Raw genomic sequence first — 21,120 nt, 5'->3', positions numbered from 1 at the left:
AGAAAGAAAGAGTGAGGTTCTCTGTCCCCTTCCGTGTGGGTTTCCCTGTGTCTCCTGGGGTCAAAAGGCCACAGCTCCTCTTCAGGGAAGGTGAAATGATGTTTTGTGGAAAACTGTGAGGTTCCAGGTAAATTCCCTGAATCTCATCCAGCGACATTGCGTGTAGACCCGTGCCATCCTTTTGTACACAATGAAGTGAAAATACTGCATTCATGCTGGCTAACACTGAATGAAGGCAGTAATAGCATCCCTCTCATATTCATGTAACACATGGCCACATCCTCCTGAGGTTTTGTGAAGTTTCAATGGCCATATTGCTGCACTGGCCCGGTCCTGCAGATTTGCCTTATACAAAGTTCGGAAGATTAGACCCTTCCGATCAGAGCAGGCCACACAACTCCTTGTCCAAGCTCTTTGTTTTCTCCAGACTGGGCTACTGTTATGCTCCCTTGGCGGGTCTTCCGGCACGTACTATCAAGCCTCTGCAACTGATCCAGGATGCAGCAGCGAGAGTGGTCTTAAACGAGCCAAAGAAAGCCCACGTCACACCTCTCTTCATAATTTTGCACTGGCTACCAATAGCTGTTCGCATCAGATTCAAGATACTGATGTTTGCCTACAAGATAACCACTGGCTCTGCAGCAATATACCTAAAGTCGCTGGTTCAGACCTATGCTTGCGTTCTGCAAGTGAACGACGCCTCGTGGTGCCATCCCAAAGAGGCACAAAATCACTCTCAAGGACCTTTTCCTGGACTGTTCCCAGCTGGTGGATCGGCTTGCCTATCTCAATTCAATCAGCGGAGGCTTTAACCATTTTCAAAAAGTGTCTAAAAACTCATCCTTGTCTTGAGTTCGAGCCTCACACGGGGCAGCGTGGTGCTTTTTTCTGATCACTGAGAGTGCTTAGACCAGGGGTATCAAACTAAATTCCTTTAGGGCCCGAGCCCTGTAGAGTGTTGTTCCAACCCTTCTCAAACACACAAGGCATGTAGTTTTCAAATGAGCCTGAAGGCCATGATTAGTTGGATCAGGTGTGTTCAATCAGGCTTGAATCAAAACTCTGCAGGTCTACGGCCTTCCAGGGACTGAGTTTGACACCCGTGGCTTAGAAAGAAAGAGTGAGGTTCTCTGTCCCCTTCCGTGTGGGTTTCCCTGTGTCTCCTGGGGGCAAAAGGCCACAGCTCCTCTTCAGGGCAGGTGAAATGATGTTTTGTGGAAAACTGTGAGGTTCCAGGTAAATTCCCTGAATCTCATCCAGCGACATTGCGTGTAGACCCGTGCCATCCTTTTATATACAATGAAGTGAAAATTCTGCATTCATGCTGGCTAACACTGAATGAAGGCAGTAATAGCATCCCTCTCATATTCATGTAACACATGGCCACATCCTCCTGAGGTTTTGTGAAGTTTCAAAGGCCATATTGCTGCACTGGCCCGGTCCTGCAGATTTGCCTTATACAAAGTTCTAAAGATTAGACTCTTCCGATCAGAGCAGGCCACACAACTCCTTGTCCAAGCTCTTTGTTTTCTCCAGACTGGGCTACTGTTATGCTCCCTTGGCGGGTCTTCTGGCACGTACTATCAAGCCTCTGCAACTGATCCAGGATGCAGCAGCGAGAGTGGTCTTAAACGAGCCAAAGAAAGACCACGTCACACCTCTCTTCATAATTTTGCACTGGCTACCAATAGCTGTTCGCATCAGATTCAAGATACTGATGTTTGCCTACAAGATAACCACTGGCTCTGCAGCAATATACCTAAAGTCGCTGGTTCAGACCTATGCTTGCGTTCTGCAAGGGACTGAGTTTGACACCCGTGGCTAAGAAAGAAAGAGTGAGGTTCTCTGTCCCCTTCCGTGTGGGTTTCCCTGTGTCTCCTGGGGGCAAAATGCCACAGCTCCTCTTCAGGGCAGGTGAAATGAGGTTTTGTGGAAAACTGTGAGGTTCCAGGTAAATTCCCTGAATCTCATCCAGCGACATTGCGTGTAGACCCGTGCCATCCTTTCATATACAATGAAGTGAAAATTCTGCATTCATGCTGGCTAACACTGCATGAAGGCAGTAATAGAATCCCTCTCATATTCATGTAACACATGGCCACGTCGTCCTGAGGTTTTGTGAAGTTTCAAAGGCCATATTGCTGCACTGGCCCGGTCCTGCAGATTTGCCTTATACAACGTTCGGGAGATTAGACCCTTCCGATCAGAGCAGGCCACACAACTCCTTGTCCAAGCTCTTTGTTTTCTCCAGACTGGGCTACTGTTATGCTCCCTTGGCGGGTCTTCCGGCACGTACTATCAAGCCTCTGCAACTTATCCAGGATGCAGGAGCGAGAGTGGTCTTCAACGAGCCAAAGAAAGCCCACGTCACACCTCTCTTCATAATATTGCACTGGCTACCAATAGCTGTTCGCATCAGATTCAAGATACTGATGTTTGCCTACAAGATAACCACTGGCTCTGCAGCAATATACCTAAAGTCGCTGGTTCAGACCTATGCTTGCGTTCTGCAAGTGAACGACGCCTCGTGGTGCCATCCCAAAGAGGCACAAAATCACTCTCAAGGACCTTTTCCTGGACTGTTCCCAGCTGGTGGATCGGCTTGCCTATCTCAATTCAATCAGCGGAGGCTTTAACCATTTTCAAAAAGTGTCTAAAAACTCATCCTTGTCTTCAACTTCTGCCCAATGAATACTAGCATTTGCCAAATGCTGTGTTTTGTCAAAGTTAACGCCCTGCTGGCTCAACGTAGCAGAAGACTGAAGTCTCTGTCTGCAGCCAAACGATAGATCTGTCAGAATTGGGATTCGAACCCACGCCTCCAGGGGAGACTGCGACCTGAAGGCAGCGCCTTAGACCGCTCGGCCATCCTGACACACTTGGTTGGCTAGGGATGGCCTGTTGGAGCCACACCTGAATGCACGGATCTAGAAGCTACTTATTCTCTGTTTGGGCGCCCTTTAGCCCACAAGCCTCGTTGGCGCAGTTAGGCAGCGCGTCAGTCTCATAATCTGAAGGTCGTGAGTTCGAGCCTCACACGGGGCAGAGTGGTGCTTTTTTCTGATCACTGAGAGCGCTTAGACCAGGGGTATCAAACTAAATTCCTTTAGGGCCCGAGCCCTGTAGAGTGTTCTTCCAACCCTTCTCAAACACACAAGGCATGTAGTTTTCAAATGAGCCTGAAGGCAATGATTAGTTGGATCAGGTGTGTTCAATCAGGCTTGAATCTAAACTCTGCAGGTCTCCGGCCTTCCAGGGACTGAGTTTGACACCCGTGGCTTAGAAAGAAAGAGTGAGGTTCTCTGTCCCCTTCCGTGTGGGTTTCCCTGTGTCTCCTGGGGGCAAAAGGCCACAGCTCCTCTTCAGGGAAGGTGAAATGATGTTTTGTGGAAAACTGTGAGGTTCCAGGTAAATTCCCTGAATCTCATCCAGCGACATTGCGTGTAGACCCGTGCCATCCTTTTGTACACAATGAAGTGAAAATACTGCATTCATGCTGGCTAACACTGAATGAAGGCAGTAATAGCATCCCTCTCATATTCATGTAACACATGGCCACATCCTCCTGAGGTTTTGTGAAGTTTCAATGGCCATAATGCTGCACTGGCCCGGTCCTGCAGATTTGCCTTATACAAAGTTCGGAAGATTAGACCCTTCCGATCAGAGCAGGCCACACAACTCCTTGTCCAAGCTCTTTGTTTTCTCCAGACTGGGCTACTGTTATGCTCCCTTGGCGGGTCTTCAAGCCTCTGCAACTGATCCAGGATGCAGCAGCGAGAGTGGTCTTAAACGAGCCAAAGAAAGCCCACGTCACACCTTTCTTCATAATTTTGCACTGGCTACCAATAGCTGTTCGCATCAGATTCAAGATACTGATGTTTGCCTAAAAGATAACCACTGGCTCTGCAGCAATATACCTAAAGTCGCTGGTTCAGACCTATGCTTGCGTTCTGCAAGTGAACGACGCCTCGTGGTGCCATCCCAAAGAGGCACAAAATCACTCTCAAGGACCTTTTCCTGGACTGTTCCCAGCTGGTGGATCGGCTTGCCTATCTCAATTCAATCAGCGGAGGCTTTAACCATTTTCAAAAAGTGTCTAAAAACTCATCCTTGTCTTCAACGCCTGCCCAATGAATACTAGCATTTGCCAAATGCTGTGTTTTGTCAAAGTTAACATCCTGCTGGCTCAACGTAGCAGAAGACTGAAGTCTCTGTCTGCAGCCAAAGGATAGATCTGTCAGAAGTGGGATTCGAACCCACGCCTCCAGGGGAGACTGCGACCTGAACGCAGCGCCTTAGACCGCTCGGCCATCCTGACACCCTTGATTGGCTAGGGATGGCCTGTTGGAGCCACACCTGAATGCAAGGATCTAGAAGCTACTTATTCTCTGTTTGGGCGCCCTTTATCCCACAAGCCTCGTTGGCGCAGTTAGGCAGCGCGTCAGTCTCATAATCTGAAGGTCGTGAGTTCGAGCCTCACACGGGGCAGAGTTGTGCTTTTTTTCTGATCACTGAGAGCGCTTAGACCAGGGGTATCAAACTAAATTCCTTTAGGGCCCGAGCCCTGTAGAGTGTTGTTCCAACCCTTCTCAAACACACAAGGCATGTAGTTTTCAAATGAGCCTGAAGGCCATGATTAGTTGGATCAGGTGTGTTCAATCAGGCTTGAATCTAAACTCTGCAGGTCTCCGGCCTTCCAGGGACTGAGTTTGACACCCGCGGATTAGAAAGAAAGAGTGAGGTTCTCTGTCCCCTTCCGTGTGGGTTTCCCTGTGTCTCCTGGGGGCAAAAGGCCACAGCTCCTCTTCAGGGCAGGTGAAATGATGTTTTGTGGAAAACTGTGAGGTTCCAGGTAAATTCCCTGAATCTCATCCAGCGACATTGCGTGTAGACCCGTGCCATCCTTTTATATACAATGAAGTGAAAATTCTGCATTCATGCTGGCTAACACTGAATGAAGGCAGTAATAGCATCCCTCTCATATTCATGTAACACATGGCCACATCCTCCTGAGGTTTTGTGAAGTTTCAAAGGCCATATTGCTGCACTGGCCCGGTCCTGCAGATTTGCCTTATACAAAGTTCTGAAGATTAGACCCTTCCGATCAGAGCAGGCCACACAACTCCTTGTCCAAGCTCTTTGTTTTCTCCAGACTGGGCTACTGTTATGCTCCCTTGGCGGGTCTTCCGGCACGTACTATCAAGCCTCTGCAACTGATCCAGGATGCAGCAGCGAGAGTGGTCTTAAACGAGCCAAAGAAAGCCCACGTCACACCTCTCTTCATAATTTTGCACTGGCTACCAATAGCTGTTCGCATCAGATTCAAGATACTGATGTTTGCCTACAAGATAACCACTGGCTCTGCAGCAATATACCTAAAGTCGCTGGTTCAGACCTATGCTTGCATTCTGCAAGGGACTGAGTTTGACACCCGTGGCTAAGAAAGAAAGAGTGAGGTTCTCTGTCCCCTTCCGTGTGGGTTTCCCTGTGTCTCCTGGGGGCAAAATGCCACAGCTCCTCTTCAGGGCAGGTGAAATGAGGTTTTGTGGAAAACTGTGAGGTTCCAGGTAAATTCCCTGAATCTCATCCAGCGACATTGCGTGTAGACCCGTGCCATCCTTTCATATACAATGAAGTGAAAATTCTGCATTCATGCTGGCTAACACTGCATGAAGGCAGTAATAGAATCCCTCTCATATTCATGTAACACATGGCCACGTCGTCCTGAGGTTTTGTGAAGTTTCAAAGGCCATATTGCTGCACTGGCCCGGTCCTGCAGATTTGCCTTATACAACGTTCGGGAGATTAGACCCTTCCGATCAGAGCAGGCCACACAACTCCTTGTCCAAGCTCTTTGTTTTCTCCAGACTGGGCTACTGTTATGCTCCCTTGGCGGGTCTTCCGGCACGTACTATCAAGCCTCTGCAACTGATCCAGGATGCAGCAGCGAGAGTGGTCTTCAACGAGCCAAAGAAAGCCCACGTCACACCTCTCTTCATAATTTTGCACTGGCTACCAATAGCTGTTCGCATCAGATTCAAGATACTGATGTTTGCCTACAAGATAACCACTGGCTCTGCAGCAATATACCTAAAGTCGCTGGTTCAGACCTATGCTTGCGTTCTGCAAGTGAACGACGCCTCGTGGTGCCATCCCAAAGAGGCACAAAATCACTCTCAAGGACCTTTTCCTGGACTGTTCCCAGCTGGTGGATCGGCTTGCCTATCTCAATTCAATCAGCGGAGGCTTTAACCATTTTCAAAAAATGTCTAAAAACTCATCCTTGTCTTCAACTTCTGCCCAATGAATACTAGCATTTGCCAAATGCTGTGTTTTGTCAAAGTTAACGCCCTGCTGGCTCAACGTAGCAGAAGACTGAAGTCTCTGTCTGCAGCCAAAGGCTAGATCTGTCAGAAGTGGGATTCGAACCCACGCCTCCAGGGGAGACTGCGACCTGAACGCAGCGCCTTAGACCGCTCGGCCATCCTGACACACTTGGTAGGCTATGGATGGCCTGTTGGAGCCACACCTGAATGCACGGATCTAGAAGCTACTTATTCTCTGTTTGGGCGCCCTTTAGCCCAAAAGCCTCGTTGGCGCAGTTAGGCAGCGCGTCAGTCTCATAATCTGAAGGTCGTGAGTTCGAGCCTCACACGGGGCAGAGTGGTTCTTTTTTCTGATCACTGAGAGCGCTTAGACCAGGGGTATCAAACTAAATTCCTTTAGGGCCCGAGCCCTGTAGAGTGTTGTTCCAACCCTTCTCAAACACACAAGGCATGTAGTTTTCAAATGAGCCTGAAGGCCATGATTAGTTGGATCAGGTGTGTTCAATCAGGCTTGAATCTAAACTCTGCAGGTCTCCGGCCTTCCAGGGACTGAGTTTGACACCCGTGGCTTAGAAAGAAAGAGTGAGGTTCTCTGTCCCCTTCCGTGTGGGTTTCCCTGTGTCTCCTGGGGGCAAAAGGCCACAGCTCCTCTTCAGGGAAGGTGAAATGATGTTTTGTGGAAAACTGTGAGGTTCCAGGTAAATTCCCTGAATCTCATCCAGCGACATTGCGTGTAGACCCGTGCCATCCTTTTGTACACAATGAAGTGAAAATACTGCATTCATGCTGGCTAACACTGAATGAAGGCAGTAATAGCATCCCTCTCATATTCATGTAACACATGGCCACATCCTCCTGAGGTTTTGTGAAGTTTCAATGGCCATATTGCTGCACTGGCCCGGTCCTGCAGATTTGCCTTATACAAAGTTCGGAAGATTAGACCCTTCCGATCAGAGCAGGCCACACAACTCCTTGTCCAAGCTCTTTGTTTTCTCCAGACTGGGCTACTGTTATGCTCCCTTGGCGGGTCTTCCGGCACGTACTATCAAGCCTCTGCAACTGATCCAGGATGCAGCAGCGAGAGTGGTCTTAAACGAGCCAAAGAAAGCCCACGTCACACCTTTCTTCATAATTTTGCACTGGCTACCAATAGCTGTTCGCATCAGATTCAAGATACTGATGTTTGCCTAAAAGATAACCACTGGCTCTGCAGCAATATACCTAAAGTCGCTGGTTCAGACCTATGCTTGCGTTCTGCAAGTGAACGACGCCTCGTGGTGCCATCCCAAAGAGGCACAAAATCACTCTCAAGGACCTTTTCCTGGACTGTTCCCAGCTGGTGGATCGGCTTGCCTATCTCAATTCAATCAGCGGAGGCTTTAACCATTTTCAAAAAGTGTCTAAAAACTCATCCTTGTCTTCAACGCCTGCCCAATGAATACTAGCATTTGCCAAATGCTGTGTTTTGTCAAAGTTAACATCCTGCTGGCTCAACGTAGCAGAAGACTGAAGTCTCTGTCTGCAGCCAAAGGATAGATCTGTCAGAAGTGGGATTCGAACCCACGCCTCCAGGGGAGACTGCGACCTGAACGCAGCGCCTTAGACCGCTCGGCCATCCTGACACCCTTGATTGGCTAGGGATGGCCTGTTGGATCCACACCTGAATGCAAGGATCTAGAAGCTACTTATTCTCTGTTTGGGCGCCCTTTATCCCACAAGCCTCGTTGGCGCAGTTAGGCAGCGCGTCAGTCTCATAATCTGAAGGTCGTGAGTTTGAGCCTCACACGGGGCAGAGTGGTGCTTTTTTTCTGATCACTGAGAGCGCTTAGACCAGGGGTATCAAACTAAATTCCTTTAGGGCCAGAGCCCTGTAGAGTGTTGTTCCAACCCTTCTCAAACACACAAGGCATGTAGTTTTCAAATGAGCCTGAAGGCCATGGTTAGTTGGATCAGGTGTGTTCAATCAGGCTTGAATCTAAACTCTGCAGGTCTCCGGCCTTCCAGGGACTGAGTTTGACACCCGTGGATTAGAAAGAAAGAGTGAGGTTCTCTGTCCCCTTCCGTGTGGGTTTCCCTGTGTCTCCTGGGGGCAAAAGGCCACAGCTCCTCTTCAGGGCAGGTGAAATGATGTTTTGTGGAAAACTGTGAGGTTCCAGGTAAATTCCCTGAATCTCATCCAGCGACATTGCGTGTAGACCTGTGCCATCCTTTTATATACAATGAAGTGAAAATTCTGCATTCATGCTGGCTAACACTGAATGAAGGCAGTAATAGCATCCCTCTCATTTTCATGTAACACATGGCCACATCCTCCTGAGGTTTTGTGAAGTTTCAAAGGCCATATTGCTGCACTGGCCCGGTCCTGCAGATTTGCCTTATACAAAGTTCTGAAGATTAGACCCTTCCGATCAGAGCAGGCCACAAAACTCCCTGTCCAAGCTCTTTGTTTTCTCCAGACTGGGCTACTGTTATGCTCCCTTGGCGGGTCTTCCGGCACGTACTATCAAGCCTCTGCAACTGATCCAGGATGCAGCAGCGAGAGTGGTCTTAAACGAGCCAAAGAAAGCCCACGTCACACCTCTCTTCATAATTTTGCACTGGCTACCAATAGCTGTTCACATCAGATTCAAGATACTGATGTTTGCCTACAAGATAACCACTGGCTCTGCAGCAATATATCTAAAGTCGCTGGTTCAGACCTATGCTTGCGTTCTGCAAGGGACTGAGTTTGACACCCGTGGCTAAGAAAGAAAGAGTGAGGTTCTCTGTCCCCTTCCGTGTGGGTTTCCCTGTGTCTCCTGGGGGCAAAATGCCACAGCTCCTCTTCAGGGCAGGTGAAATGAGGTTTTGTGGAAAACTGTGAGGTTCCAGGTAAATTCCCTGAATCTCATCCAGCGACATTGCGTGTAGACCCGTGCCATCCTTTCATATACAATGAAGTGAAAATTCTGCATTCATGCTGGCTAACACTGCATGAAGGCAGTAATAGAATCCCTCTCATATTCATGTAACACATGGCCACGTCGTCCTGAGGTTTTGTGGAGTTTCAAAGGCCATATTGCTGCACTGGCCCGGTCCTGCAGATTTGCCTTATACAACGTTCGGGAGATTAGACCCTTCCGATCAGAGCAGGCCACACAACTCCTTGTCCAAGCTCTTTGTTTTCTCCAGACTGGGCTACTGTTATGCTCCCTTGGCGGGTCTTCCGGCACGTACTATCAAGCCTCTGCAACTGATCCAGAATGCAGCAGCGAGAGTGGTCTTCAACGAGCCAAAGAAAGCCCACGTTACACCTCTCTTCATAATTTTGCACTGGCTACCAATAGCTGTTCGCATCAGATTCAAGATACTGATGTTTGCCTACAAGATAACCACTGGCTCTGCAGCAATGTACCTAAAGTCGCTGGTTCAGACCTATGCTTGCGTTCTGCAAGTGAACGACGCCTCGTGGTGCCATCCCAAAGAGGCACAAAATCACTCTCAAGGACCTTTTCCTGGACTGTTCCCAGCTGGTGGATCGGCTTGCCTATCTCAATTCAATCAGCGGAGGCTTTAACCATTTTCAAAAAGTGTCTAAAAACTCATCCTTGTCTTCAACTTCTGCCCAATGAATACTAGCATTTGCCAAATGCTGTGTTTTGTCAAAGTTAACGCCCTGCTGGCTCAACGTAGCAGAAGACTGAAGTCTCTGTCTGCAGCCAAAGGATAGATCTGTCAGAAGTGGGATTCGAACCCACGCCTCCAGGGGAGACTGCGACCTGAACGCAGCGCCTTAGACCGCTCGGCCATCCTGACACACTTGGTTGGCTAGGGATGGCCTGTTGGAGCCACACCTGAATGCACGGATCTAGAAGCTACTTATTCTCTGTTTGGGCGCCCTTTAGCCCACAAGCCTCGTTGGCGCAGTTAGGCAGCACGTCAGTCTCACAATCTGAAGGTAGTGAGTTCGAGCCTCACACGGAGCAGAGTGGTGCTTTTTTCTGATCACTGAGAGCGCTTAGACCAGGGGTATCAAACTAAATTCCTTTAGGGCCCGAGCCCTGTAGAGTGTTCTTCCAACCCTTCTCAAACACACAAGGCATGTAGTTTTCAAATGAGCCTGAAGGCCATGATTAGTTGGATCAGGTGTGTTCAATCAGGCTTGAATCTAAACTCTGCAGGTCTCCGGCCTTCCAGGGACTGAGTTTGACACCCGTGGCTTAGAAAGAAAGAGTGAGGTTCTCTGTCCCCTTCCGTATGGGTTTCCCTGTGTCTCCTGGGGTCAAAAGGCCACAGCTCCTCTTCAGGGAAGGTGAAATGATGTTTTGTGGAAAACTGTGAGGTTCCAGGTAAATTCCCTGAATCTCATCCAGCGACATTGCGTGTAGACCCGTGCCATCCTTTTGTACACAATGAAGTGAAAATACTGCATTCATGCTGGCTAACACTGAATGAAGGCAGTAATAGCATCCCTCTCATATTCATGTAACACATGGCCACATCCTCCTGAGGTTTTGTGAAGTTTCAATGGCCATATTGCTGCACTGGCCCGGTCCTGCAGATTTGCCTTATACAAAGTTCGGAAGATTAGACCCTTCCGATCAGAGCAGGCCACACAACTCCTTGTCCAAGCTCTTTGTTTTCTCCAGACTGGGCTACTGTTATGCTCCCTTGGCGAGTCTTCCGGCACGTACTATCAAGCCTCTGCAACTGATCCAGGATGCAGCAGCGAGAGTGGTCTTAAACGAGCCAAAGAAAGCCCACGTCACACCTTTCTTCATAATTTTGCACTGGCTACCAATAGCTGTTCGCATCAGATTCAAGATACTGATGTTTGCCTAAAAGATAACCACAGGCTCTGCAGCAATATACCTAAAGTCGCTGGTTCAGACCTATGCTTGCGTTCTGCAAGTGAATGACGCCTCGTGGTGCCATCCCAAAGAGGCACAAAATCACTCTCAAGGACCTTTTCCTGGACTGTTCCCAGCTGGTGGATCGGCTTGCCTATCTCAATTCAATCAGCGGAGGCTTTAACCATTTTCAAAAAATGTCTAAAAACTCATCCTTGTCTTCAACGCCTGCCCAATGAATACTAGCATTTGCCAAATGCTGTGTTTTGTCAAAGTTAACATCCTGCTGGCTCAAAGTAGCAGAAGACTGAAGTCTCTGTCTGCAGCCAAAGGATAGATCAGTCAGAAGTGGGATTCGAACCCACGCCTCCAGGGGAGACTGCGACCTGAACGCAGCACCTTAGACCGCTCGGCCATCCTGACACCCTTGATTGGCTAGGGATGGCCTGTTGGAGCCACACCTGAATGCAAGGATCTAGAAGCTACTTATTCTCTGTTTGGGCGCCCTTTATCCCACAAGCCTCGTTGGCGCAGTTAGGCAGCGCGTCAGTCTCATAATCTGAAGGTCGTGAGTTCGAGCCTCACACGGGGCAGAGGGGTGCTTTTTTTCTGATCACTGAGAGCGCTTAGACCAGGGGTATCAAACTAAATTCCTTTAGGGCCCGAGCCCTGTAGAGTGTTGTTCCAACCCTTCTCAAACACACAAGGCATGTAGTTTTCAAATGAGCCTGAAGGCCATGATTAGTTGGATCAGGTGTGTTCAATCAGGCTTGAATCTAAACTCTGCAGGTCTCCGGCCTTCCAGGGACTGAGTTTGACACCCGTGGATTAGAAAGAAAGAGTGAGGTTCTCTGTCCCCTTCCGTGTGGGTTTCCCTGTGTCTCCTGGGGGCAAAAGGCCACAGCTCCTCTTCAGGGCAGGTGAAATGATGTTTTGTGGAAAACTGTGAGGTTCCAGGTAAATTCCCTGAATCTCATCCAGCGACATTGCGTGTAGACCCGTGCCATCCTTTTATATACAATGAAGTGAAAATTCTGCATTCATGCTGGCTAACACTGAATGAAGGCAGTAATAGCATCCCTCTCATATTCATGTAACACATGGCCACATCCTCCTGAGGTTTTGTGAAGTTTCAAAGGCCATATTGCTGCACTGGCCCGGTCCTGCAGATTTGCCTTATACAAAGTTCTGAAGATTAGACCCTTCCGATCAGAGCAGGCCACACAACTCCTTGTCCAAGCTCTTTGTTTTCTCCAGACTGGGCTACTGTTATGCTCCCTTGGCGGGTCTTCCGGCACGTACTATCAAGCCTCTGCAACTGATCCAGGATGCAGCAGCGAGAGTGGTCTTAAACGAGCCAAAGAAAGCCCACGTCACACCTCTCTTCATAATTTTGCACTGGCTACCAATAGCTGTTCGCATCAGATTCAAGATACTGATGTTTGCCTACAAGATAACCACTGGCTCTGCAGCAATATACCTAAAGTCGCTGGTTCAGACCTATGCTTGCATTCTGCAAGGGACTGAGTTTGACACCCGTGGCTAAGAAAGAAAGAGTGAGGTTCTCTGTCCCCTTCCGTGTGGGTTTCCCTGTGTCTCCTGGGGGCAAAATGCCACAGCTCCTCTTCAGGGCAGGTGAAATGAGGTTTTGTGGAAAACTGTGAGGTTCCAGGTAAATTCCCTGAATCTCATCCAGCGACATTGCGTGTAGACCCGTGCCATCCTTTCATATACAATGAAGTGAAAATTCTGCATTCATGCTGGCTAACACTGCATGAAGGCAGTAATAGAATCCCTCTCATATTCATGTAACACATGGCCACGTCGTCCTGAGGTTTTGTGAAGTTTCAAAGGCCATATTGCTGCACTGGCCCGGTCCTGCAGATTTGCCTTATACAACGTTCGGGAGATTAGACCCTTCCGATCAGAGCAGGCCACACAACTCCTTGTCCAAGCTCTTTGTTTTCTCCAGACTGGGCTACTGTTATGCTCCCTTGGCGGGTCTTCCGGCACGTACTATCAAGCCTCTGCAACTGATCCAGGATGCAGCAGCGAGAGTGGTCTTCAACGAGCCAAAGAAAGCCCACGTCACACCTCTCTTCATAATTTTGCACTGGCTACCAATAGCTGTTCGCATCAGATTCAAGATACTGATGTTTGCCTACAAGATAACCACTGGCTCTGCAGCAATATACCTAAAGTCGCTGGTTCAGACCTATGCTTGCGTTCTGCAAGTGAACGACGCCTCGTGGTGCCATCCCAAAGAGGCACAAAATCACTCTCAAGGACCTTTTCCTGGATTGTTCCCAGCTGGTGGATCGGCTTGCCTATCTCAATTCAATCAGCGGAGGCTTTAACCATTTTCAAAAAATGTCTAAAAACTCATCCTTGTCTTCAACTTCTGCCCAATGAATACTAGCATTTGCCAAATGCTGTGTTTTGTCAAAGTTAACGCCCTGCTGGCTCAACGTAGCAGAAGACTGAAGTCTCTGTCTGCAGCCAAAGGCTAGATCTGTCAGAAGTGGGATTCGAACCCACGCCTCCAGGGGAGACTGCGACCTGAACGCAGCGCCTTAGACCGCTCGGCCATCCTGACACACTTGGTTGGCTAGGGATGGCCTGTTGGAGCCACACCTGAATGCACGGATCTAGAAGCTACTTATTCTCTGTTTGGGCGCCCTTTAGCCCACAAGCCTCGTTGGCGCAGTTAGGCAGCGCGTCAGTCTCATAATCTGAAGGTCGTGAGTTCGAGCCTCACACGGGGCAGAGTGGTTCTTTTTTCTGATCACTGAGAGCGCTTAGACCAGGGGTATCAAACTAAATTCCTTTAGGGCCCGAGCCCTGTAGAGTGTTCTTCCAACCCTTCTCAAACACACAAGGCATGTAGTTTTCAAATGAGCCTGAAGGCCATGATTAGTTGGATCAGGTGTGTTCAATCAGGCTTGAATCTAAACTCTGCAGGTCTCCGGCCTTCCAGGGACTGAGTTTGACACCCGTGGCTTAGAAAGAAAGAGTGAGGTTCTCTGTCCCCTTCCGTATGGGTTTCCCTGTGTCTCCTGGGGTCAAAAGGCCACAGCTCCTCTTCAGGGAAGGTGAAATGATGTTTTGTGGAAAACTGTGAGGTTCCAGGTAAATTCCCTGAATCTCATCCAGCGACATTGCGTGTAGACCCGTGCCATCCTTTTGTACACAATGAAGTGAAAATACTGCATTCATGCTGGCTAACACTGAATGAAGGCAGTAATAGCATCCCTCTCATATTCATGTAACACATGGCCACATCCTCCTGAGGTTTTGTGAAGTTTCAATGGCCATATTGCTGCACTGGCCCGGTCCTGCAGATTTGCCTTATACAAAGTTCGGAAGATTAGACCCTTCCGATCAGAGCAGGCCACACAACTCCTTGTCCAAGCTCTTTGTTTTCTCCAGACTGGGCTACTGTTATGCTCCCTTGGCGGGTCTTCCGGCACGTACTATCAAGCCTCTGCAACTGATCCAGGATGCAGCAGCGAGAGTGGTCTTAAACGAGCCAAAGAAAGCCCACGTCACACCTTTCTTCATAATTTTGCACTGGCTACCAATAGCTGTTCGCATCAGATTCAAGATACTGATGTTTGCCTAAAAGATAACCACAGGCTCTGCAGCAATATACCTAAAGTCGCTGGTTCAGACCTATGCTTGCGTTCTGCAAGTGAACGACGCCTCGTGGTGCCATCCCAAAGAGGCACAAAATCACTCTCAAGGACCTTTTCCTGGACTGTTCCCAGCTGGTGGATCGGCTTGCCTATCTCAATTCAATCAGCGGAGGCTTTAACCATTTTCAAAAAATGTCTAAAAACTCATCCTTGTCTTCAACGCCTGCCCAATGAATACTAGCATTTGCCAAATGCTGTGTTTTGTCAAAGTTAACATCCTGCTGGCTCAAAGTAGCAGAAGACTGAAGTCTCTGTCTGCAGCCAAAGGATAGATCTGTCAGAAGTGGGATTCGAACCCACGCCTCCAGGGGAGACTGCGACCTGAACGCAGCACCTTAGACCGCTCGGCCATCCTGACACCCTTGATTGGCTAGGGATGGCCTGTTGGAGCCACACCTGAATGCAAGGATCTAGAAGCTACTTATTCTCTGTTTGGGCGCCCTTTATCCCACAAGCCTCGTTGGCGCAGTTAGGCAGCGCGTCAGTCTCATAATCTGAAGGTCGTGAGTTCGAGCCTCACACGGGGCAGAGTGGTGCTTTTTTTCTGATCACTGAGAGCGCTTAGACCAGGGGTATCAAACTAAATTCCTTTAGGGCCCGAGCCCTGTAGAGTGTTGTTCCAACCCTTCTCAAACACACAAGGCATGTAGTTTTCAAATGAGCCTGAAGGCCATGATTAGTTGGATCAGGTGTGTTCAATCAGGCTTGAATCTAAACTCTGCAGGTCTCCGGCCTTCCAGGGACTGAGTTTGACACCCGTGGATTAGAAAGAAAGAGTGAGGTTCTCTGTCCCCTTCCGTGTGGGTTTCCCTGTGTCTCCTGGGGGCAAAAGGCCACAGCTCCTCTTCAGGGCAGGTGAAATGATGTTTTGTGGAAAACTGTGAGGTTCCAGGTAAATTCCCTGAATCTCATCCAGCGACATTGCGTGTAGACCCGTGCCATCCTTTTATATACAATGAAGTGAAAATTCTGCATTCATGCTGGCTAACACTGAATGAAGGCAGTAATAGCATCCCTCTCATATTCATGTAACACATGGCCACATCCTCCTGAGGTTTTGTGAAGTTTCAAAGGCCATATTGCTGCACTGGCCCGGTCCTGCAGATTTGCCTTATACAAAGTTCTGAAGATTAGACCCTTCCGATCAGAGCAGGCCACACAACTCCTTGTCCAAGCTCTTTGTTTTCTCCAGACTGGGCTACTGTTATGCTCCCTTGGCGGGTCTTCCGGCACGTACTATCAAGCCTCTGCAACTGATCCAGGATGCAGCAGCGAGAGTGGTCTTAAACGAGCCAAAGAAAGCCCACGTCACACCTCTCTTCATTATTTTGCACTGGCTACCAATAGCTGTTCGCATCAGATTCAAGATACTGATGTTTGCCTACAAGATAACCACTGGCTCTGCAGCAATATACCTAAAGTCGCTGGTTCAGACCTATGCTTGCATTCTGCAAGGGACTGAGTTTGACACCCGTGGCTAAGAAAGAAAGAGTGAGGTTCTCTGTCCCCTTCCGTGTGGGTTTCCCTGTGTCTCCTGGGGGCAAAATGCCACAGCTCCTCTTCAGGGAAGGTGAAATGATGTTTTGTGGAAAACTGTGAGGTTCCAGGTAAATTCCCTGAATCTCATCCAGCGACATTGCGTGTAGACCCGTGCCATCCTTTTGTACACAATGAAGTGAAAATACTGCATTCATGCTGGCTAACACTGAATGAAGGCAGTAATAGCATCCCTCTCATATTCATGTAACACATGGCCACATCCTCCTGAGGTTTTGTGAAGTTTCAATGCCCATATTGCTGCACTGGCCCGGTCCTGCAGATTTGCCTTATACAAAGTTCGGAAGATTAGACCCTTCCGATCAGAGCAGGCCACACAACTCCTTGTCCAAGCTCTTTGTTTTCTCCAGACTGGGCTACTGTTATGCTCCCTTGGCGGGTCTTCCGGCACGTACTATCAAGCCTCTGCAACTGATCCAGGATGCAGCAGCGAGAGTGGTCTTAAACGAGCCAAAGAAAGCCCATGTCACACCTTTCTTCATAATTTTGCACTGGCTACCAATAGCTGTTCGCATCAGATTCAAGATACTGATGTTTGCCTAAAAGATAACCACAGGCTCTGCAGCAATATACCTAAAGTCGCTGGTTCAGACCTATGCTTGCGTTCTGCAAGTGAACGACGCCTCGTGGTGCCATCCCAAAGAGGCACAAAATCACTCTCAAGGACCTTTTCCTGGACTGTTCCCAGCTGGTGGATCGGCTTGCCTATCTCAATTCAATCAGCGGAGGCTTTAACCATTTTCAAAAAATGTCTAAAAACTCATCCTTGTCTTCAACGCCTGCCCAATGAATACTAGCATTTGCCAAATGCTGTGTTTTGTCAAAGTTAACATCCTGCTGGCTCAAAGTAGCAGAAGACTGAAGTCTCTGTCTGCAGCCAAAGGATAGATCTGTCAGAAGTGGGATTCGAACCCACGCCTCCAGGGGAGACTGCGACCTGAACGCAGCACCTTAGACCGCTCGGCCATCCTGACACCCTTGATTGGCTAGGGATGGCCTGTTGGAGCCACACCTGAATGCAAGGATCTAGAAGCTACTTATTCTCTGTTTGGGCGCCCTTTATCCCACAAGCCTCGTTGGCGCAGTTAGGCAGCGCGTCAGTCTCATAATCTGAAGGTCGTGAGTTCGAGCCTCACACGGGGCAGAGTGGTGCTTTTTTTCTGATCACTGAGAGCGCTTAGACCAGGGGTATCAAACTAAATTCCTTTAGGGCCCGAGCCCTGTAGAGTGTTGTTCCAACCCTTCTCAAACACACAAGGCATGTAGTTTTCAAATGAGCCTGAAGGCCATGATTAGTTGGATCAGGTGTGTTCAATCAGGCTTGAATCTAAACTCTGCAGGTCTCCGGCCTTCCAGGGACTGAGTTTGACACCCGTGGATTAGAAAGAAAGAGTGAGGTTCTCTGTCCCCTTCCGTGTGGGTTTCCCTGTGTCTCCTGGGGGCAAAAGGCCACAGCTCCTCTTCAGGGCAGGTGAAATGATGTTTTGTGGAAAACTGTGAGGTTCCAGGTAAATTCCCTGAATCTCATCCAGCGACATTGCGTGTAGACCCGTGCCATCCTTTTATATACAATGAAGTGAAAATTCTGCATTCATGCTGGCTAACACTGAATGAAGGCAGTAATAGCATCCCTCTCATATTCATGTAACACATGGCCACATCCTCCTGAGGTTTTGTGAAGTTTCAAAGGCCATATTGCTGCACTGGCCCGGTCCTGCAGATTTGCCTTATACAAAGTTCTGAAGATTAGACCCTTCCGATCAGAGCAGGCCACACAACTCCTTGTCCAAGCTCTTTGTTTTCTCCAGACTGGGCTACTGTTATGCTCCCTTGGCAGGTCTTCCGGCACGTACTATCAAGCCTCTGCAACTGATCCAGGATGCAGCAGCGAGAGTGGTCTTAAACGAGCCAAAGAAAGCCCACGTCACACCTCTCTTCATAATTTTGCACTGGCTACCAATAGCTGTTCGCATCAGATTCAAGATACTGATGTTTGCCTACAAGATAACCACTGGCTCTGCAGCAATATACCTAAAGTCGCTGGTTCAGACCTATGCTTGCATTCTGCAAGGGACTGAGTTTGACACCCGTGGCAAAGAAAGAAAGAGTGAGGTTCTCTGTCTCCTTCCGTGTGGGTTTCCCTGTGTCTCCTGGGGGCAAAATGCCACAGCTCCTCTTCAGGGCAGGTGAAATGAGGTTTTGTGGAAAACTGTGAGGTTCCAGGTAAATTCCCTGAATCTCATCCAGCGACATTGCGTGTAGACCCGTGCCATCCTTTCATATACAATGAAGTGAAAATTCTGCATTCATGCTGGCTAACACTGCAAGAAGGCAGTAATAGAATCCCTCTCATATTCATGTAACACATGGCCACGTCGTCCTGAGGTTTTGTGAAGTTTCAAAGGCCATATTGCTGCACTGGCCCGGTCCTGCAGATTTGCCTTATACAACGTTCGGGAGATTAGACCCTTCCGATCAGAGCAGGCCACACAACTCCTTGTCCAAGCTCTTTGTTTTCTCCAGACTGGGCTACTGTTATGCTCCCTTGGCGGGTCTTCCGGCACGTACTATCAAGCCTCTGCAACTGATCCAGGATGCAGCAGCGAGAGTGGTCTTCAACGAGCCAAAGAAAGCCCACGTCACACCTCTCTTCATAATTTTGCACTGGCTACCAATAGCTGTTCGCATCAGATTCAAGATACTGATGTTTGCCTACAAGATAACCACTGGCTCTGCAGCAATATACCTAAAGTCGCTGGTTCAGACCTATGCTTGCCTTCTGCAAGTGAACGATGCCTCGTGGTGCCATCCCAAAGAGGCACAAAATCACTCTCAAGGACCTTTTCCTGGACTGTTCCCAGCTGGTGGATCGGCTTGCCTATCTCAATTCAATCAGCGGAGGCTTTAACCATTTTCAAAAAATGTCTAAAAACTCATCCTTGTCTTCAACTTCTGCCCAATGAATACTAGCATTTGCCAAATGCTGTGTTTTGTCAAAGTTAACGCCCTGCTGGCTCAACGTAGCAGAAGACTGAAGTCTCTGTCTGCAGCCAAAGGCTAGATCTGTCAGAAGTGGGATTCGAACCCACGCCTCCAGGGGAGACTGCGACCTGAACGCAGCGCCTTAGACCGCTCGGCCATCCTGACACACTTGGTTGGCTAGGGATGGCCTGTTGGAGCCACACCTGAATGCACGGATCTAGAAGCTACTTATTCTCTGTTTGGGCGCCCTTTAGCCCACAAGCCTCGTTGGCGCAGTTAGGCAGCGCGTCAGTCTCATAATCTGAAGGTCGTGAGTTCGAGCCTCACACGGGGCAGAGTGGTTCTTTTTTCTGATCACTGAGAGCGCTTAGACCAGGGGTATCAAACTAAATTCCTTTAGGGCCCGAGCCCTGTAGAGTGTTCTTCCAACCCTTCTCAAACACACAAGGCATGTAGTTTTCAAATGAGCCTGAAGGCCATGATTAGTTGGATCAGGTGTGTTCAATCAGGCTTGAATCTAAACTCTGCAGGTCTCCGGCCTTCCAGGGACTGAGTTTGACACCCGTGGCTTAAAAAGAAAGAGTGAGGTTCTCTGTCCCCTTCTGTGTGGGTTTCCCTGTGTCTCCTGGGGGCAAAAGGCCACAGCTCCTCTTCAGGGAAGGTGAAATGATGTTTTGTGGAAAACTGTGAGGTTCCAGGTAAATTCCCTGAATCTCATCCAGCGACATTGCGTGTAGACCCGTGCCATCCTTTTGTACACAATGAAGTGAAAATACTGCATTCATGCTGGCTAACACTGAATGAAGGCAGTAATAGCATCCCTCTCATATTCATGTAACACATGGCCACATCCTCCTGAGGTTTTGTGAAGTTTCAATGGCCATATTGCTGCACTGGCCCGGTCTTGCAGATTTGCCTTATACAAAGTTCGGAAGATTAGACCCTTCCGATCAGAGCAGGCCACACAACTCCTTGTCCAAGCTCTTTGTTTTCTCCAGACTGGGCTACTGTTATGCTCCCTTGGCGGGTCTTCCGGCACGTACTATCAAGCCTCTGCAACTGATCCAGGATGCAGCAGCGAGAGTGGTCTTAAACGAGCCAAAGAAAGCCCACGTCACACCTTTCTTCATAATTTTGCACTGGCTACCAATAGCTGTTCGCATCAGATTCAAGATACTGATGTTTGCCTAAAAGATAACCACTGGCTCTGCAGCAATATACCTAAAGTCGCTGGTTCAGACCTATGCTTGCGTTCTGCAAGTGAACGACGCCTCGTCGTTCCAGGGACTGAGTTTGACACCCGTGGCTAAGAAAGAAAGAGTGAGGTTCTCTGTCCCCTTCCGTGTGGGTTTCCCTGTGTCTCCTGGGGGCAAAATGCCACAGCTCCTCTTCAGGGCAGGTGAAATGAGGTTTTGTGGAAAACTGTGAGGTTCCAGGTAAATTCCCTGAATCTCATCCAGCGACATTGCGTGTAGACCCGTGCCATCCTTTCATATACAATGAAGTGAAAATTCTGCATTCATGCTGGCTAACACTGCATGAAGGCAGTAATAGAATCCCTCTCATATTCATGTAACACATGGCCACGTCGTCCTGAGGTTTTGTGAAGTTTAAAAGGCCATATTGCTGCACTGGCCCGGTCCTGCAGATTTGCCTTATACAACGTTCGGGAGATTAGACCCTTCCGATCAGAGCAGGCCACACAACTCCTTGTCCAAGCTCTTTGTTTTC

General features: G+C 48.8%; 18 non-coding genes across 18 annotated transcripts; 9 read left to right on the top strand and 9 right to left on the bottom strand.

Annotated features, from left to right (window-relative positions):
• Positions 1 to 2,971: 2,971 nt before the first annotated feature.
• Positions 2,972 to 3,045, top strand: trnam-cau (transfer RNA methionine (anticodon CAU)). The gene has a single exon. It is a non-coding gene; the product is annotated as a tRNA-Met (tRNA).
• Positions 3,046 to 4,235: 1,190 nt separating this feature from the next.
• trnal-cag (transfer RNA leucine (anticodon CAG)) lies at positions 4,236 to 4,318 on the bottom strand. The gene has a single exon. It is a non-coding gene; the product is annotated as a tRNA-Leu (tRNA).
• Positions 4,319 to 4,414: 96 nt separating this feature from the next.
• Positions 4,415 to 4,488, top strand: trnam-cau (transfer RNA methionine (anticodon CAU)). Its single transcript has one exon. It is a non-coding gene; the product is annotated as a tRNA-Met (tRNA).
• Positions 4,489 to 6,408: 1,920 nt separating this feature from the next.
• trnal-cag (transfer RNA leucine (anticodon CAG)) lies at positions 6,409 to 6,491 on the bottom strand. Its single transcript has one exon. It is a non-coding gene; the product is annotated as a tRNA-Leu (tRNA).
• A 96-nt stretch (positions 6,492 to 6,587) lies between these two features.
• trnam-cau (transfer RNA methionine (anticodon CAU)) lies at positions 6,588 to 6,661 on the top strand. Its single transcript has one exon. It is a non-coding gene; the product is annotated as a tRNA-Met (tRNA).
• A 1,204-nt stretch (positions 6,662 to 7,865) lies between these two features.
• On the bottom strand, positions 7,866 to 7,948 carry trnal-cag (transfer RNA leucine (anticodon CAG)). The gene has a single exon. It is a non-coding gene; the product is annotated as a tRNA-Leu (tRNA).
• A 96-nt stretch (positions 7,949 to 8,044) lies between these two features.
• On the top strand, positions 8,045 to 8,118 carry trnam-cau (transfer RNA methionine (anticodon CAU)). Its single transcript has one exon. It is a non-coding gene; the product is annotated as a tRNA-Met (tRNA).
• Positions 8,119 to 10,038: 1,920 nt separating this feature from the next.
• trnal-cag (transfer RNA leucine (anticodon CAG)) lies at positions 10,039 to 10,121 on the bottom strand. Its single transcript has one exon. It is a non-coding gene; the product is annotated as a tRNA-Leu (tRNA).
• A 1,374-nt stretch (positions 10,122 to 11,495) lies between these two features.
• trnal-cag (transfer RNA leucine (anticodon CAG)) lies at positions 11,496 to 11,578 on the bottom strand. Its single transcript has one exon. It is a non-coding gene; the product is annotated as a tRNA-Leu (tRNA).
• Positions 11,579 to 11,674: 96 nt separating this feature from the next.
• On the top strand, positions 11,675 to 11,748 carry trnam-cau (transfer RNA methionine (anticodon CAU)). The gene has a single exon. It is a non-coding gene; the product is annotated as a tRNA-Met (tRNA).
• A 1,920-nt stretch (positions 11,749 to 13,668) lies between these two features.
• On the bottom strand, positions 13,669 to 13,751 carry trnal-cag (transfer RNA leucine (anticodon CAG)). Its single transcript has one exon. It is a non-coding gene; the product is annotated as a tRNA-Leu (tRNA).
• Positions 13,752 to 13,847: 96 nt separating this feature from the next.
• On the top strand, positions 13,848 to 13,921 carry trnam-cau (transfer RNA methionine (anticodon CAU)). The gene has a single exon. It is a non-coding gene; the product is annotated as a tRNA-Met (tRNA).
• A 1,204-nt stretch (positions 13,922 to 15,125) lies between these two features.
• trnal-cag (transfer RNA leucine (anticodon CAG)) lies at positions 15,126 to 15,208 on the bottom strand. The gene has a single exon. It is a non-coding gene; the product is annotated as a tRNA-Leu (tRNA).
• A 96-nt stretch (positions 15,209 to 15,304) lies between these two features.
• On the top strand, positions 15,305 to 15,378 carry trnam-cau (transfer RNA methionine (anticodon CAU)). The gene has a single exon. It is a non-coding gene; the product is annotated as a tRNA-Met (tRNA).
• A 1,920-nt stretch (positions 15,379 to 17,298) lies between these two features.
• Positions 17,299 to 17,381, bottom strand: trnal-cag (transfer RNA leucine (anticodon CAG)). The gene has a single exon. It is a non-coding gene; the product is annotated as a tRNA-Leu (tRNA).
• Positions 17,382 to 17,477: 96 nt separating this feature from the next.
• Positions 17,478 to 17,551, top strand: trnam-cau (transfer RNA methionine (anticodon CAU)). The gene has a single exon. It is a non-coding gene; the product is annotated as a tRNA-Met (tRNA).
• Positions 17,552 to 19,471: 1,920 nt separating this feature from the next.
• Positions 19,472 to 19,554, bottom strand: trnal-cag (transfer RNA leucine (anticodon CAG)). Its single transcript has one exon. It is a non-coding gene; the product is annotated as a tRNA-Leu (tRNA).
• A 96-nt stretch (positions 19,555 to 19,650) lies between these two features.
• trnam-cau (transfer RNA methionine (anticodon CAU)) lies at positions 19,651 to 19,724 on the top strand. The gene has a single exon. It is a non-coding gene; the product is annotated as a tRNA-Met (tRNA).
• The last annotated feature ends 1,396 nt before the right edge of the window (positions 19,725 to 21,120 follow it).

The sequence above is a fragment of the Carassius carassius genome, chromosome 22, assembly GCF_963082965.1.
Source record: "Carassius carassius chromosome 22, fCarCar2.1, whole genome shotgun sequence".
Taxonomy (NCBI): Eukaryota; Metazoa; Chordata; class Actinopteri; order Cypriniformes; family Cyprinidae; genus Carassius; species Carassius carassius.
Note: the sequence above shows the minus strand (reverse complement) of the source record. Positions and strands in the feature narration are given on the sequence as shown.